Source organism: Neofelis nebulosa, chromosome 2, assembly GCF_028018385.1.
Source record: "Neofelis nebulosa isolate mNeoNeb1 chromosome 2, mNeoNeb1.pri, whole genome shotgun sequence".
Taxonomy (NCBI): Eukaryota; Metazoa; Chordata; class Mammalia; order Carnivora; family Felidae; genus Neofelis; species Neofelis nebulosa.
In genome coordinates, this window is record NC_080783.1 from 80,140,608 (window position 1) to 80,156,795 (window position 16,188).

General features: G+C 39.0%; 1 long non-coding RNA gene across 1 annotated transcript in view; it reads left to right on the top strand.

Moving 5' to 3' along the window:
- Positions 1–16,188, top strand: part of LOC131503697 (uncharacterized) — a 63,731-nt gene that overhangs the window by 46,964 nt on the left and 579 nt on the right. The window lies entirely within an intron of this gene.

Below are 16,188 nucleotides of genomic sequence, written 5' to 3' on the forward strand. Positions count from 1 at the left end.
AAAGTTCCTTCTTGGAAAGGAAACACTCATGTCAACATTATTATTATTATTATTTTTATTAAAGTTTTTTTTTTTAACGTTTATTTATTTTTGAGACAGAGAGAGACAGAGCATGAACGGGGGAGGGTCAGAGAGAGAGGGAAACACAGAATCTGAAACAGGCTTCAGGCTCTGAGCTGTCAGCACAGAGCCCGACGCGGGGCTTGAACTCACGGACCGTGAGATCATGACCTGAGCCGAAGTCGGCCGCTTAACCGACTGAGCCACCCAGACGCCCCAACATTATTTTTTTTAATTTAATTTTAAATATTTATCAGAGTTAAAAAATCAGACAGTTGTATAAGACTTAAAATATAGCGGCTTCTTGTCTGACCTCTCTTAAACATGCTCTATCCCCATCTCCAATTCCTATTTCCGGAGTCAAGATTTTAGATTCCTTCAGTAATTTCTTTAGGTATTAACTCTGTATTTCTATTATAATAGGCTTATATTGCTATTTCTTAGGTTGTCCACGTTCAGTTATTATGGGTTGGCTTTCTACCAAAAAGGGTAAGGATTTAGCTCTGCTATTTCCTTCCTACCCCTTCACACTTCCCTAAATCCATCCTCCCAATATAGTAATATCAGAAATGGAGACAAATATTTGAGTTCTTATTTTCTTATGACTATGTAAATACTCTTATTTGCTGAACCAGGTAATTTGCTATGGTTAAATATCCATTCTTCTTTTTTTAAATGTTTATTTATTCATTTTGAGAGAGAAGAAAGAGCACACATGAGCAGGGGAGAGGGGCAGAGAGAGGGAGAGAGAATCTTTTTTTTTAATTAAAATTTTTAATTTTAGTTAATTTATTTTAAGAGAGAGAGAGAGGGGCGCCTGGGTGGCGCAGTCGGTTAAGCGTCCGACTTCAGCCAGGTCATGATCTCGCGGTCCGTGAGTTCGAGCCCCGCGTCAGGCTCTGGGTTCATGGCTCGGAGCCTGGAGCCTGTTTCCGATTCTGTGTCTCCCTCTCTCTCTGCCCCTTCCCCGTTCATGCTCTGTCTCTCTCTGTCCCAAAAATAAATAAAAAACGTTGAAAAAAAAATTTTTAAGAGAGAGAGAGAGAGCGAGCAGGGGAGGGGAAGAGAGAGGAGAGAGAGAATCCCAAGCAGGTTCCACACTGTCAGCACAGAGCCCAATGTGAGCTCAAACTCACAAACCGTGAAGTCATGACCTGAGCAGAAATTAAGAGTCAGATTCTTAACTGACTGAGCCACTCAGGCGCCCCGAGGGAGAGAGAATCTTAAGCAGGCTGCATGCTCAGGACAGAGCCTGACTTGGGGCTCGATCCCATGACTGTGAGATCATGACCTGAGCCGAAATCAAGAGTTAGACAGTTAACTGACTGAGCCACCCAGATGCCCCAGTATCCATTCTTGTAAAGTCTTTGTTTTTCTCTGAAGATAATAGTTGCCTTTTTAAAAATTTGCTTAGTTTTCTCTACTTCTTGCTATTTCAGCTCTAAACTTCCCACAAAATTCTAAAATTGCTTTCACTCTAGGTAAGCATATTAACTAAACTATCCAAAGTTGCTTGGAGACATCGCTCCCCAAGCCCTCTGCAGAGGAGGGACAGTTAGTTACCTGGCTGTGTATGGGTGGGGCGGTGAGATCTGGTGCTTGAACTGCCTCTATGCCAGCCATCAACCAGTCCTTTTGTTTTCAGTCTCATCTGCTTCCTGCATTCTGAGACAGCTTATGACTCTAATTTCTGGGTTTTGCAGGGTTTGGCAACAATCAGCTTGCTTCTTGGTATCCTCCGCCCTCACCCCTACTGCAGAAATTTCATTTCACTTTTCTCTGGTCTGCTAAGTCAGTTGTCCTGTCTGTTGTGGTGACATCCCTTGCCTGCTATGATCGACTCTCTGTTTGCTTGTTGTTTTTTTTAGGTTTTCTTGAAAAAAAAAATTTTTTTTTTTACTGTCATTTCAGTGAAGATTTGAGTAATGACGGTGGTAAACAGGTGTTTTACTTTTTCATATTTGTATTTTTGTATTCTAATTTAGTAAATATAAATGACGACTGCTTCCAAATGGTCAAGCACCTATATTCTGAGGACGTTGGAAGATATCTGTGACACAGTCTGCTAATTGTTCTCCTCTAATTCCTGGCCAATAGAACATAAAGACTTGATTAATGCTAATGCTGCTACCTGGACCACAGCCATGGACAACGTGGGTGAAGGATGCACTCTAGAGATGGCAGAGCAACGAGATAGAAACTCCGAATCTTTGACGCTGTGGTGCTGTCACATCCTTATGCTTGGAAAGTGATGTTGGAGAGAAATTAACTTTAATGTCTATTTTGTGAAAATTTCTCATACTGCTTTTTGTTTGTTTGGTTTAGTGCCACTAAACCAAGTATCTTACATAATAAACAACAATATTTTGTTTTTTTAATTATTCTTTAAAATTTTTTAAATTTTTATTTTTGAGAGACAGAGATAGGGAGTGAGCCGGGGAGGGGCAGGGAAAGAGGGAGACACAGAATCTGAAACAGACTCGAACTCATGGACATGAGATTATGACCTGAGCCAAAGTCAGATGCTTAACCAACTGACCCACCCAGGTGCCCCAACAACAGTATTTTGTTAAAGAAGTCAAGGATATGAGAATAGTCATAAAGAGGAAGGGTGAAAAAGAAAGGAAAAAAAGGAAAGAGAATTTATGAAGAATAACCTTTTCCTTTGAGTCACTTTGTATTTCTTTTTTTTAAGATTTTTAAATTAAATTAAATTTTTAATTTTAATTTTAATTTTAATTTTTGAAAGGGCGAGCGAAAGCACCAACAGGGGAGAGGGGCAGAGGGAGAGAGAGAGATCTTAAGCAGAATCCACACCCAGCATGGAGCCTGATGTGGGGTGCCATCTCATGACCCTGGAATCATGATCTGAGCTGATATCAAGAGTCAAACACTTAGCCAATTCAAACACTTAACCAACTGAGCCACCCAGGTGCCCCAAGATTTTTTTTTTAAGTAATCTCTACACCTAACTTGGGGCTTGAACTCACAACCTTAATATCAAGAGTCACGCTCTATCAACTGAGCCAGCCAGGTTCCCTGAGAAATTTTGTATTTCATTAAAACAAAACACCCTTTCTTTAAGATTTAGAGTGGAAAAAATTTTACTCTGCTTTTGGAACACTTTCAAAAAAGATCTTCTATATATCATATAACTTTCATTTTTTTAAATATGAAAATGTTGGAGAAAAATAACATTATGTGCCACTTGGTAGTTGACTTATCTTAGGTTTATTTTTTGTTACTAGTGAAAAATGGAATGGTTTCTTACATTACATTTTACTCAGACATGATATCATGCAGATTGATTGCATTTTAAAATACAACTTTTCTCTGGTGATTCAACATCTTTCTCATTTATTGCTTTAGGATGTCTAGGTTCTTGGGGTGGAAGAAGATGATGTTAGACTAGTATGTTGTATTTAACATTGGCTAAGAGTTCAGAATGTTGGTATTGTATTACTTTCCTTAGCTCGTTATAATTCAGTAAAACTACCTGAGATTCATCTTTGTTTCTATGTGTATTCATGGTTTATTCTTTAAAAAAATTTTTTTTTAACGTTTATTTATTTTTGAGACAGAGAGAGACAGAGCATGAACGGGGGAGGGTCAGAGAGAGGGAGACACAGAATCTGAAACAGGCTCCAGGCTCTGAGCCGTCAGCACAGAGCCCGACAAGGGGCTCGAACCCACGGACAGTGAGATCGTGACCTGAGCCGAAGTCGGACACTTAGCCGACTGAGCCACCCAGGCGCCCCTATACTTTTTTTTAGAATTACTGAGTAGTATTCCATTGTATGAAAATACTAGTTTTTAAATCTATTTTTCCAGTGGATAATTATGGTAGGCAGCTTCTGTCATGCTTCCCAGTGATCCTCACCACATCTTGCTATTCATACCCTTGAGGAATCCCCTCCCTTTGAGCATGAGTTGGACCTCATGACTTTCTTTTAATGAATAAAATGTGGCAAATATGATGGAATATTGATTCCAAGGTTTGGATATAGAAGACTTGACTTCCATCTCCTTCTCTCTTGTTCTCTCTCTCTCTCTCTCTCTCTCTGGTTATTGTTTGCTTGTTCTGATGAGGCAAGCTGCCATGTTGTGAGCTACCCTATGGAGAGGTCCACATGGCAAGGAACTGAGGGAGACCTCCAACCAATAGCCAGTGAGGAACTCAAGCCATCATTCCAGCATCCTGTGAGGAACTGAATCTTGCAAACAACCTTGGGAGTAAGCTTAGAAATAGAATCTTCCCCAAGGTGAGCCTTGAGATGACTGCAACCCCAATCAACAGCTTCACTGAAGTCTGTGTGAGAAGAGACTGCTTCTTTTTGCTGAGATTCCTGACTCACAGAAACTATGAGATAATGAATGTTGTTTTAGTCCATTAAGGTTTTGGGTATTTCTTTTTTTAATGCAGCAGCAGATAACTATTGAAATAGACATTTGGGTTGCTTCCAATTTCTTGACTATTACAAAAATAAGACTTCTATGAACATTCTTGTGGTCTTTTTTTGCAACTTGTTTTACTTAAAATATGTTTCCTGAAAATAGCATGTCCATGCCCAGTCTGACAATCTTTACCTTTTAACTGGAATGTTCAGTCCATTTGAACTTAATATAATTATTGCGTTGGTTGGATTTAACTCTATCATTTCATCATGTTTGTTGTTGTTTTTTTATTTGTTCCACTTGTTCTTTTATGTTTCTTTTTTCTTGAAATTTTTTTGGGCAAGATCAACCACTATTTAAAATTGTATTCTAGGGCTCCTGGGTGGCTCAGTCGGTTAAACATCCGACTCTTGATTTCAGCTCAGGTCACGATCTTGGGGTTTGTGAGTTCAAGCCCTGTGTCGGGATCTGTGATGACAGTGTGGAGACTGCTTGGGATTCTCTGTCTTTTCTCCCTCTGCCCCTCCCCTACTCATGTGCGTGTAGACACTCTCTTTCAAAGTAAATAGATTAAAGAAAATATGTTAAAATTTCATTCTATTCCATCTATTAACATTTTTAGCTACATCTCTTCAGTGTTATTTTTTAGCAGTTGCTCTAGTGATTACAATATCCATCTTTATCACTAACTTCAAATAATATTATCCTATTAAACAATGTAAGACTCTGCCACTGTGTACTTCTATTTACTCCCCCTGAATTTTGTGCTCTTGTCATGTTACTTCTACAATATGCTGCTATACATTTTTGTTATAAATATATTTAAATACCCATAAAGTATATTTAAAGGAAAAAGAATAGTAATGTATGATGGGTTATAGATATGATTTATAGCAAGCATGATAGCAATATATTTAATTTAAAATGATACCTCATATTTATCTAAATATTTACTGTTTCTGGTCCTCTATATTCTATCCTGGAGATCCAGTATTTCATCTGATAACATTTTCCTCAGCTTTTAGCTTGGAAAATTTCTCTTAGCATTTCTTGTAGTGCAGATCTGTTGCAAAGAAATTCTCTTAGTCTTTGCCTGAAAATGTCTTCGTTTTGACTTCATTTTTGAAAATTGTTTTTTGTATATTTTGAATTCTGGGTTGAGGGGCTTCTTTCTCCTAACATTTTAAAGACGTTATCCATTTGTCTTCTGGCCTTTATTGTTTTTGATAAGAAGTCATTCATAATTCACATTTTTATTTCCCTGTGTGTATGTATTTTCTAGTTTGTTTTTAAGATTTTCCTATTTTTAGTTTTCAGCAGTTGGACTGTAAATGTTCTTAGGTGTGTTTTCTTTGTGTTTACACTGTTAAGTTTTATTGACCTTCTTGGATCTGTTTTTTTTTTTTTAATTAATATTAGAAAATCTTTTTAAAAGGATTTTAAATAAATTTGAGCTTTATTCATGACAAGAGTATCTCCAGTCTCCTGAGAGCAAGTAGTGTAGATATGTGTAAGATGTATTATTGGTTCCACATGTAGATAGGACTTGGTGCCTAAATGGATACAAGAAATACATGGAATAACTTTTGCATTCACAGGTTGGAAAACACAGCTTTGAATGAAGCTGACAGCTTTCCTCCAGGGTTTCTGGAGGTGCTTTTCTTGTCCTTTAATGCAAAACCTGAAACAAGAATGCAAAGAAAGAAATGCCAAGGAGTGGAAAGCCTGCAGAAAACAATCTTTCCAACCAAGTTAGAGTTTTGTCTCCACAGCCAATCATTGTCAGAGTAATTAGTTTACTGGTTTATTATAGAGGGCTATAACTCAGGAATAGCCAGCTGGAAGAGATGCACAGAGCAAATATGTGGGAAGGTGCATGGAGCTCCCATACCCTCCCCAGGTGAAGCCGTCTCCCAGCACCTCCATGTGTTCAACTTGGAAGCTCCTTTGAAAATTCTTGACCACTAACTCCTCACATACCTCTTCTGTCTTATTCTTTCTCTCCCTTCCTTATGGGGATTCAATGCCTATATGTTGTTGGGACATCCCCTGCACATCTCTAATGTAACACTCAGTGCATCATATCATAAATCTTTTCTTGACTGTATTCCCCACTCTGGAGCAGAGGAAACCTAAGTATCAGGAGGGTAAGGGTTTAGTTATATTAGTGTTTGTTTCCAAAATATCACCTGGTATATAATAGAAATTCAATAAGAAATTTTGAGTAAGTGATTGTATAAGTGAGCCTGTGTCATGGACACAAGATTAAGTTCACCAATTCTGGAATGACAACCATCCTCTTTTGCACATATAGCAAATTTCTTCATCAGTTATTTGCTTCATGCCTATTCCCAACATGGCCTGAATAGGACATAAAAAGTCCATGATTTCATGGGGTTTACATTCTAGTGGCAGTGACAGATAATAAAGCAACAAATACATATTATCAGATAATGATAAATGCGTTTCAGAGCCTCACTGTGGGAAGATATGTTAGGGAAAGACCGGGAGCTACTAGAAAAGAAGATCAGGAAAGATCTCTCTGACAAGGCAATCTTTAAGCTTGGATCAAAATCATGTGAAGGAGACAGCCTTGCAAAGATCAGTGGCCAAGCTTACCAGACAAATGAGAAGACTGGAATAAAATTTACAGGGCAAGAATGAAGTTGGTCTGTTTTCAGTAACAGAAACAGACTAAGAAGATGGAGCTAATGAGAAGGAAAAGCAGGCCATGGCCAGTACTGTGTGGTTCTGTAAGGCATTTGAGGAGTATGGAGTTTAATCTACCTGTGGTCAGAAGCTATTGGTTTTTCTTTTCTTTCTTCTTTTTTATTTTATTTTTTAATTTTTTTAAGTAGGCTTCACACCCAGTACAGAGTCCACTGATGGCTTGAACCCATGACCCTGAGATCAAGACCTGAGCTGAGAGATCAAGAATCAGATGCTTAACTGACTGAGCCACCCAGGTGCCCCAGAAGCTATTGGTTTTTAAGCAGGAGATATTAAATCATAATATCGATTTAATTTATGTTTTTAAAAGATCCCTTTGAAGTTTATTCAGAGAATAACTTATGGTGGGTTAAGAGAGAAAGCAGGGAGTCATGTAAGGAGGCTGATACAGTTGTCCAGGAAGAGGAGATGGGATGGGGCATGGACAGTGGCGGTAAAAATGGAGAAGGGGAAGCAGTGTATTGATTTGGGGAATATTTTGAAGGTTTCCTCTTCAATTTGATAAGCAGAATTAAGAGATGTGAGCTTTCAAGGATAATTGAATGAGTCTAAGTCCTTTATTCACCTTTGTTACCAGCTGAGTAAGAGTTTGTCAAGAACTCTTGACAAAGAAAATAGTGTAGAAGAAGATTCAAAGATCTTGTTTGTAGCTATTGAGTAGAATGCGAAGGTGGAGACGAGTATGTCCTTGGATGGAAGTTGTCCGTGGAAACACTGAGTATTCCCTTGATGAAGGGAGTGCCCTGTCTACCAGTACTTAATATGCCCAGGGAAGATACTAATACAGACCAGAAGAAGATGCATAGAATCTACACGTGCCAGCAATATCAGAAGTTGAAGATGCCAACATGACAGACAAAGGGACATGGCTAATTAATGATTTTTTTTTTAATTTGAGAGAAAGAGCATGAACTGGGGAGAGGGGCAGAAGGAGAGAGAGAGAGGATCTCAAGCATGCTCCACACTCAGCATGGAGCCCAATGTGGGGTTCAATCTCACAACTGAGAGATCATGACCTGAGTCAAAATCAAGAGCTGGACACTTAATTGATTGAGTCACCTAGGCACTCCATTGAAGTATTTTTGAAAGTACCTTTTAAGAGAAGCATCAAGTTATCTACCAGATTACTTTTTTAGCCAAATAGGAAAAGCATGAGTGCCTTAAGGGCAAGAGTCATGTCTTCATCATCTTTGAATTCCTACTTCAGGTTTAGCACTACACTCAACATACAATAAGCCCTAGGGTTCAACATGTGTTGAATGAATAGCTCAAGCAGAGAGAAAAATGACAATAGTCTTGGACTGTACCGAGCCCTTTGTGCTCTGTATCTTCAACTTCAAGTTTGTGTATTAAGGTTTGGCTTTTATCCTATTAATGATAATCTCTCTTTCCTTGGAAACATGAGATCAGTATCAATTTCTTCACTCCATTTGCTTGATGAAACTCAATTCCCCAAATTAATTTCAATATTCGTGTTTTTTGTTTTGTTGCAAGTTTTGTATCTGATGACAGTCTCCACCTCCTCAATTCTGTTCATATATGTAAGTAAACATACTTTATAAATACTTCCTTCATTTACTGAAGAAATCATAACCCTTAATTGAACAAAAATTAGAAAATACAAATAAACAAAGGTAGAAAATAAAGAGATGACTTTACTTGCAAAGGAACTTTATATTTTTGTAGAGACTTTTCTCCTGTACACACACACACACACACACACACACACACTCACCCATGCACATTTGGGAGGGGACCAAAATGGGATCCCTGCAGACTTACTATTCTGAATTAGATTTAAATACTATTTTAAAATATAATCAATAATTGAGAATAGCTTTTTTTTTAAGATTTTATTTTTTTTATTTTAGAGAGATTGAGAGAGTGTAAGCAGAGGAGAGGGGCAGAAGGAGAAAGAGAATCCTAAGCAGGTTTCACACTCAGCACAGAGCCTGAGATGGGGTCACATCCCACAACACTGAGATCATGACCTAAGCCAAAATCAAGAGTTGGATGCTTAATAAACTGAGCCACCTAGGAGCCCCTAACTTTTATTTTTTTAACTAATCTTTTCTTTTAAGTTTATTTATTTATTTTGAGAGAGAAAGAGAGAAGGAATCTCAGACAGGCTCTGCACTGTCAGCACAGAGTCCACCAAGGGGCTGGAACCCACGAACTGTGAGATCATAACCTGAGAGGAAACCAAGAGTCAGACGCTTAACTGACTAAGCCACCCAGGTGTCCCCCTAACTTTTATTTTAAATTAGAATATGTTTACTTCATTTTTTCTCTTTCCTTTTTTCTCTTTTCCTTGTTTTTTTTAAAAATTATTCTATGGGCCCACCTGGAAAAAATGAGTGAAAAATCAGCTAAGTAAGATGTCAGTCCAACATATGGAACAATCCTGTAGAGAAGACTCAAGCATCTGACCAGCAGTTGGACTAGATGTCCTCTGAATTCCCCAGCTCTGAGAGTCTGTGATTGAGGGCAGGAGACAGGAATTTGTAAACTGAAGGGACTGAAGGAATTGTGGGAAGTTAGATTGGAAATTCAGACTCAACTCAGTTGCATTTGTGTCTTGGATCCAAGGCTGGATGTGTAAGTGTGCATTGGAGGAAACTTGTGGGAACAGATCTGCATAAAAGAAGAGTGCCAAGGTCAAGAATTTTCTCTTCCTCTTGTCCTTCCTCCTTCCTCTTGTCTCTTTCCTCTTCCTCTTTTCTTCACTTTTATACAGAATGATCAAGTTCTCTCAACTTTCTGAGTCTCCTCTTTCTTGAATTCCCATCTGAAATGACTGGAGCTCACTTCCCAAATAATGAGGGGAAGTTCCATGTGAGATAAATCTGTTTTCTCTTTGCCCGTCAATCTGAAAACACTAAATCTTCAAAAAAACAATGACTGATTTTACCTACTTCATTCTCATGTGCAAATCGGACTGAGTAAAATTTTTATTTTATTTTTAACTGTGGTAAAATACTCATAAGTAGAATTTACCATTAACCATTTTTAAGTGTACAGCTTAGTGGTGTTAAGTACGTTCTCATTCTTGTGCAACCATCACCACCATCCGTCCTGAGAAACCATTTCATCTTCCCAAGCTGAAACTCTGTATCCATCAAACAATAAGTCTTCATTCTCCCCAACTCCCAACCCCTGGCAAACATGGTTTTACTTTCTGTCTCTAAGAATTTGGCTACTCTAGGTACCTCATAAAAGTGGAATCATACAGTATTTGTTCATTTTTCATCAGTTTATTTCACTTGCCATAATGTCTTCAAGGTTTTTTCGTGTTATAGCCTATGCCAGAATTTACTTCCTTTTTAGAGTTAAATAATATTCCAGTGTCTGTGCATGTGTGTGTGTGTGTGTGTGTGTGTGTGTGTGTGTATTTATACTGCATTTTGTTTATTCATTCATCTCACTAGAAATTTTTGAATGATAGTCCTATAATCCATAGGATCACATCATCCTGCTTTTGGCAACTGGAAGAGTTACCATCACCCCACTTGAAAGTTTCCTAACATTTCCAGGGGCACCTGAATGGCTCAGTCAGTTAAGCATCTGAGTCTTGATTTCGGCTCAGGTCACAATCTCGAGGTTCATGGGATCGAGCCCTGTATCAGGTTCTGTGCTGGCAGCATGGAGCTTGCTTGGGATTCTCCCCCTCTCTCTGCTGCATCTCAGGCTCCCACCCCTGCCCCCCAAAATAAATAAATAAACTTAAAAAAAAAAAAAAGAAAGTTTCCCAACATTTCTAGATTTTACTTGACAGCCTAAAATTCTTTGGGATGGTTTTTAACTCAGACATAATTGCTGTTCTCCCAGGAAGTAAGGCATGTTAGGGCCAGGGCTGTGGTGTAAATAGGAAAACAGAGCGGTCAGGGCCATAAGTTGGTTCATATTACCTTATTCCACAAATATTCTCAGGTCACTCCTCTGTAGAAGGTACTGCCTTAGTCACTCTGGCAATCACTCTTCCCACAGTGGCCAGATGCCTGTTTGGTGGAGAGAGTGGATATAAGTGTTAAAACAGTAGGCTTAATACTCTTAAGTTCTGCACGGAATAGCCAAGATAGATATTGGAGAGAAGCTGTGCATTTCACTTGCACACAGGTGTTGCCATAAATCAAGAACCAGCAGAAGATGGTCAAGTAACACGTTGCTTTCCCCAAACCCCACTTCGGATAGCCTGGTTCCGAGAGCATACTGTAAATTAGCTGCAGAGGAGGACCAGGGTGATTGCTTCTTCTAATGCTCTTTCCTAGTGCTCTGTGAATTCCCTCGAATCTTGCATTACCATCATGGTATTTTCGGTAAGGATCTATCCATATGTTGGGCAGGCACAGCACTATACAGAATGATGTATCAAGATTTAATTTTGTCCTTTCAGACACTTTCACATGTTATCACAGTTGTCAAAGCAGATGAAAAATAGGGCTGCTGCTGAGTCACAGCCTCCTCAGTCGCACACCCTCTCTCCTACATGAGTCCAGAAAACTGATGTAATTTCTCCAAAGACTTTTTGGAAAACAGTGACTTTTTGGTGTTTCCCAGTAATATTACTTTGGTTTATGTCCATAAAAGCATAGGTTGGCTCTAATTTTAATCAGCATTTATGGAACTAGTTTTTCCTTATTAGTTTCTTCTTGGGTTCTTGTCGCTATCCATGTCTAACGTCTTTGTAGTAGTAGTGTGCTCCAAGAAGTTACAGACAATAGAAACCAATCCAGAGTTTAGTAGTATGTAGAAGATTTTATACTTTTTCCCAAGAAGTGAAGGAATTCAGCATGAAATATGAGGAAGTGTACCTTTTCTAGACTTTCATGTGTCTACCATAGCAGGGAACTTCCCTTGTAAATAAGTTCTCTTCTTTCTTCCAGAGAGAATTTTATTACAAAGAAGCTAGTTAACTACCTTAGGGAATTGATGGAAGTCCCATCTCTTTGAGTCATGGTGCGTAACTCAGTGGGAGTCAATTCCACACAGGGTTTCAGTGATGATGACCTCACTATTTTATGCCTCATGTCTACACTTTAATTTATGTACCACAGTTGCTTTCCCTGATGAACAAAGTCCTGTCTAAGACGAAGTTGCTCTTGCATTTTCGTGTGTCCCTTTTCCCCTCCAGTTAGACATGAATCACACTCTTCATAATTTGGCATGTGGTACTTGTTAATTAGTTCAACCAAAGATGCTCTCACTTTAGATTGTTACTGCAACTTGTTGTTTGACATCTATGAGTATAACTGGTAATAAGTGCATGTTTGCTGAAGCCCTCAGTTGGCAGTAGAACACTTGTGGAGGACACTAGACCACAACTGCCAACTGTGTGGGTTCTGCTGCTCTTCTGCCTCCCAGAGAGAGGGAAGGAGATAAGCACTTAGATACTATGGCACAAACGTTGGAAAAGGAGGCGCTCCCCTCAAGTCTCTCCCTTAACTGGAATACCAACATAACATCAAAGTTAAGTCTTTAGTAGTTGGCTGGGGGATATTGGTGTGGCCTAAGCCATTTTTCCTGTGCCAGGATGCTTATTAAAAAGGTTTGGATCCTTCATGAAGCCCTACTATACTCAAGTTTACCTGGAGATTTGTCTAGGAATGGCACTGATGGTCTTCATAGTTTACAAAGTGGAGAATACTGATAAACGAAGTAAAGCTTTGAAAACTTTGAGTCCTGGTCTTGCTCCTGGTCATCATGAACAGCTTTACTTGGAGTGCAGATCAGATGAAATGTCAGTCTGGCTATAAATTTAGGCAAGCGCTGTCAGATAGGAACATGGAACATTGCTGTACACTTGTATGTACAAGTGCTGTTTCCTTTATGATTAAGTGTAAACTGTCAGATGCAAAAAAAATCTTTTTTTAATTTTTAAAAAAATGTTTTATTTTATTTTTGAGAGAGAGAGACAGAGTGCGAGGAGGGGAAGGGCAAAGAGAGAGGGAGACACAGAATCCAAAGTAGGCTCCAGGCTCTGAGCTGTCAGCACAGAGCCCAATGCAGGGCTTGACCTCATGAACGGTGAAATCATGACTTGAGCCAAAGTCAGGTGCTTAAGCAGCTGAGCTGCCCAGGCGCCCCCCACACAGTTAAATCTTCAGGTTAGTGTTCCAGTTTCATTTAAAATTTCGTTGAAAAATTTTTTTCTTAATGTTTTTATTTATTTTTGAGACAGAGAGAGACAGAGCATGAGGAGGGGAGGGGCAGAGAGAGAGGGAGACACAGAATCTGAAGCAGGCTCCAGGCTCCGAGCTGTCAGCACAGAGCCTGATGAGGGGCTCAAACTCACAGACTGTAAGATCATGACCTGAGCCAAAGTTGGATGCTCAACGGACTGAGCCACCCAGGCACCCCTAAAATTTCATTTAAAACACAGTCCTTAAACCATGTTCCATGGACTCCCAGGAATCTATGATGGACTTGGGGGATACATCAGATATCTGAAACTGAATGCACAATTTTGTGTGGCTATGTATGTTTCTGGGAAGAGAGACTCTAGCTCTTATCAGAGTCTTGAAGATGTCTGTCACTCTCTCACTCGCTAAGTGGTTTGAAATGACTGCATTATGATGTACGTAGTTCTCAATTATTCAGTCAGCCAGTTTTCATTAATAAATATAGGATAAGTGATGGTCTAACTGTATTTGACATTAAGGAAGAGACAAAGATATAGTACAACTCTTGATTTCCAACTTCTTGGGATGAATTGCACAGTAGTCCTTGAAAGGTAATTAACAATGCAAAACTATAAATGTGCCTAGTAATTGGAATGGGAAAAATATGCTAAAATAATTTATGGGGGTGGGGGGAAAGGGATCACTGTCCCTTGGTTTGTTGGACAGGAGCTTAAGTTGATCCTGGAGATGAATGAGCAAAGCTCGACACTGGCATTCAGCCAGTATGATCTGGGTGTTCAGATGCTAAATAATGAAATATTTTAATGCCAGTTGATTTCAGTCTTCTCCCATGCCCACCTCAGTGCCTCCAGTGCCCTGGCCATATCATTCCCTCCATCAGGAATTCCCAACACTTTGCCTCTACCCCCCACCTTCCTAGGATTCAATAACTGTAGGATTAATGCCTGGCTGAGAAAGAATCCTCTAAGATGCTGCTCCAGTACATTGCCTAGAACCTTTCTCATGGTTCAATGTCCATACTGATCAGTTGTTAAAATTTTGAATATCACCACTGCATTTAAATTGCAATATGTGTTTGTTGGAAGTTCACTTGCACAACTGTGTGACTGAAATAATAGGAAGGAGAGGGAAAACATCTCATAAAGGGGAAATAATGAGAGGGAGAAGAAACTCAGTTTGCTGATAAGAACATTCTGGAGTTGGATAGCTGAGTAATCAGTTGGACACAGAAAAGGGGAGTAGTGAATACAAAAGTTAAAAAGACAAGCTGCAGCCAGCTTGTTGTGCAAACAGTTTGGGGTGGGGAGCATGGAAAAGAGGGTAAGCCTTGTGCTCTGAAGCTTGGCTGTATATATTTGATGTCACTTGCAAGTGCTTTAAGGTGTGGAATGACATGATGAAAGTAACACATTTAGAAAAATAACATGCCAGGGGTGTGCAGGACGAAAGGACCAAAGGAATCATTAGCAGGGTAAATTGCAGTTGTAAATTATCCATCTTCAAAAGTCTTGTGGAAATGAGACAATCAACTGTGAATTTTAATGCAAGAATGTATGAAGGAAAAGAGGCACTGGCTGTGGCACACGAATAAAGAATATTTGAAAAGGAGTTTTAAGAAACCTGGGCCATCTCGTCACATTGTCCCTTGGTGGAGGGCAATGAGGTTAGTGGCCACCGAAGGGAAGAGCAGGGAAAAATGCATTGTTGCGTGGGGTATCTTCAGGGGAGAAGGATAGAGGCTACATCACAAAAATGCCGCTCAACAATTACCTGTCTTTCTTATGTAACATTCATAAAATGATAAGACATAGTTGAGACACAGAGAGAATGAATGGATCTTAGACTTATTATTTGATTGACTTGGTCTTACTTATTCCGTCCAATTCTAGGCCAGCAATGAATCAAGTCCTGACTGCCCAGAATCCCTCTCTAGCACACACTGCACAATCCTAGGAAACACTGGGAGACATTGTACAGTGAACCTCCAGTATGGTTATATGCAATTACCTTGGTGATACCATGAGATCTTACATTTTATTTAAATTATCTAGTTATTTTCTCCTATCCCACAATCACCCCTGAAAATTAGCTCTTCAAATTGGAGCTTAAGACCAGAAGGCAATATTAATAATGTTATTTTACTTTGCATTTACTGTTTAAAAATATTTTTATCTATGTTAGTTCATTTAATCCTCACAAAACACCCTATAATTATTAGGTAAACATTATTATCTTCGTTTCGCATTTGAAGAAACTGAGAAACAGAGTCCCAGAGAGTTAAAGGGGAATACAATCAGAGCTCACATTTTCTGAGCAACTATTACAGGCTAGACCCATTACATATGCCCGAGTTTGCAGAGCTAGTAAGGGTCAGCGCAGATTCAGCCTGGTTCTCTTGGTGATTTTAAGGTGGTGACAAGCCAATCTACCAGCCATTGTTCATCCACCTGAGAAAACTTTGTTTTGAGTATCGGCATCAAAGCTAGAGTTTTTATTCTTCAAATAGTTGAAGAACAGCTGAGGTCAACCTCCCAAAAGGCAGTAATGTTTCCATTCCAATTCATAAAGTCACCAAGCAATAAGATCCGGAGGACACTTTTTTGTTTTATTTTGATTGGGGATGAAACCTGTTTTTATATTATAATTTCTCTGGAGGAGTGTAAGTGCTGAAGGGATGAATTTACCTTTGGTTTTATGTATCCAACCAACATCACCAGAATGCCCCAGTAGATATTATATTATTAAAATGAATGTTGTGTGTGAGAGCATTGTATCTTGTTACATTGTATATTAGAGAAGACTACTTAGAATAAATTGAAATGAATAATTGATGAAGGGGAAAGAATGTTTCTTTCAAATTTCC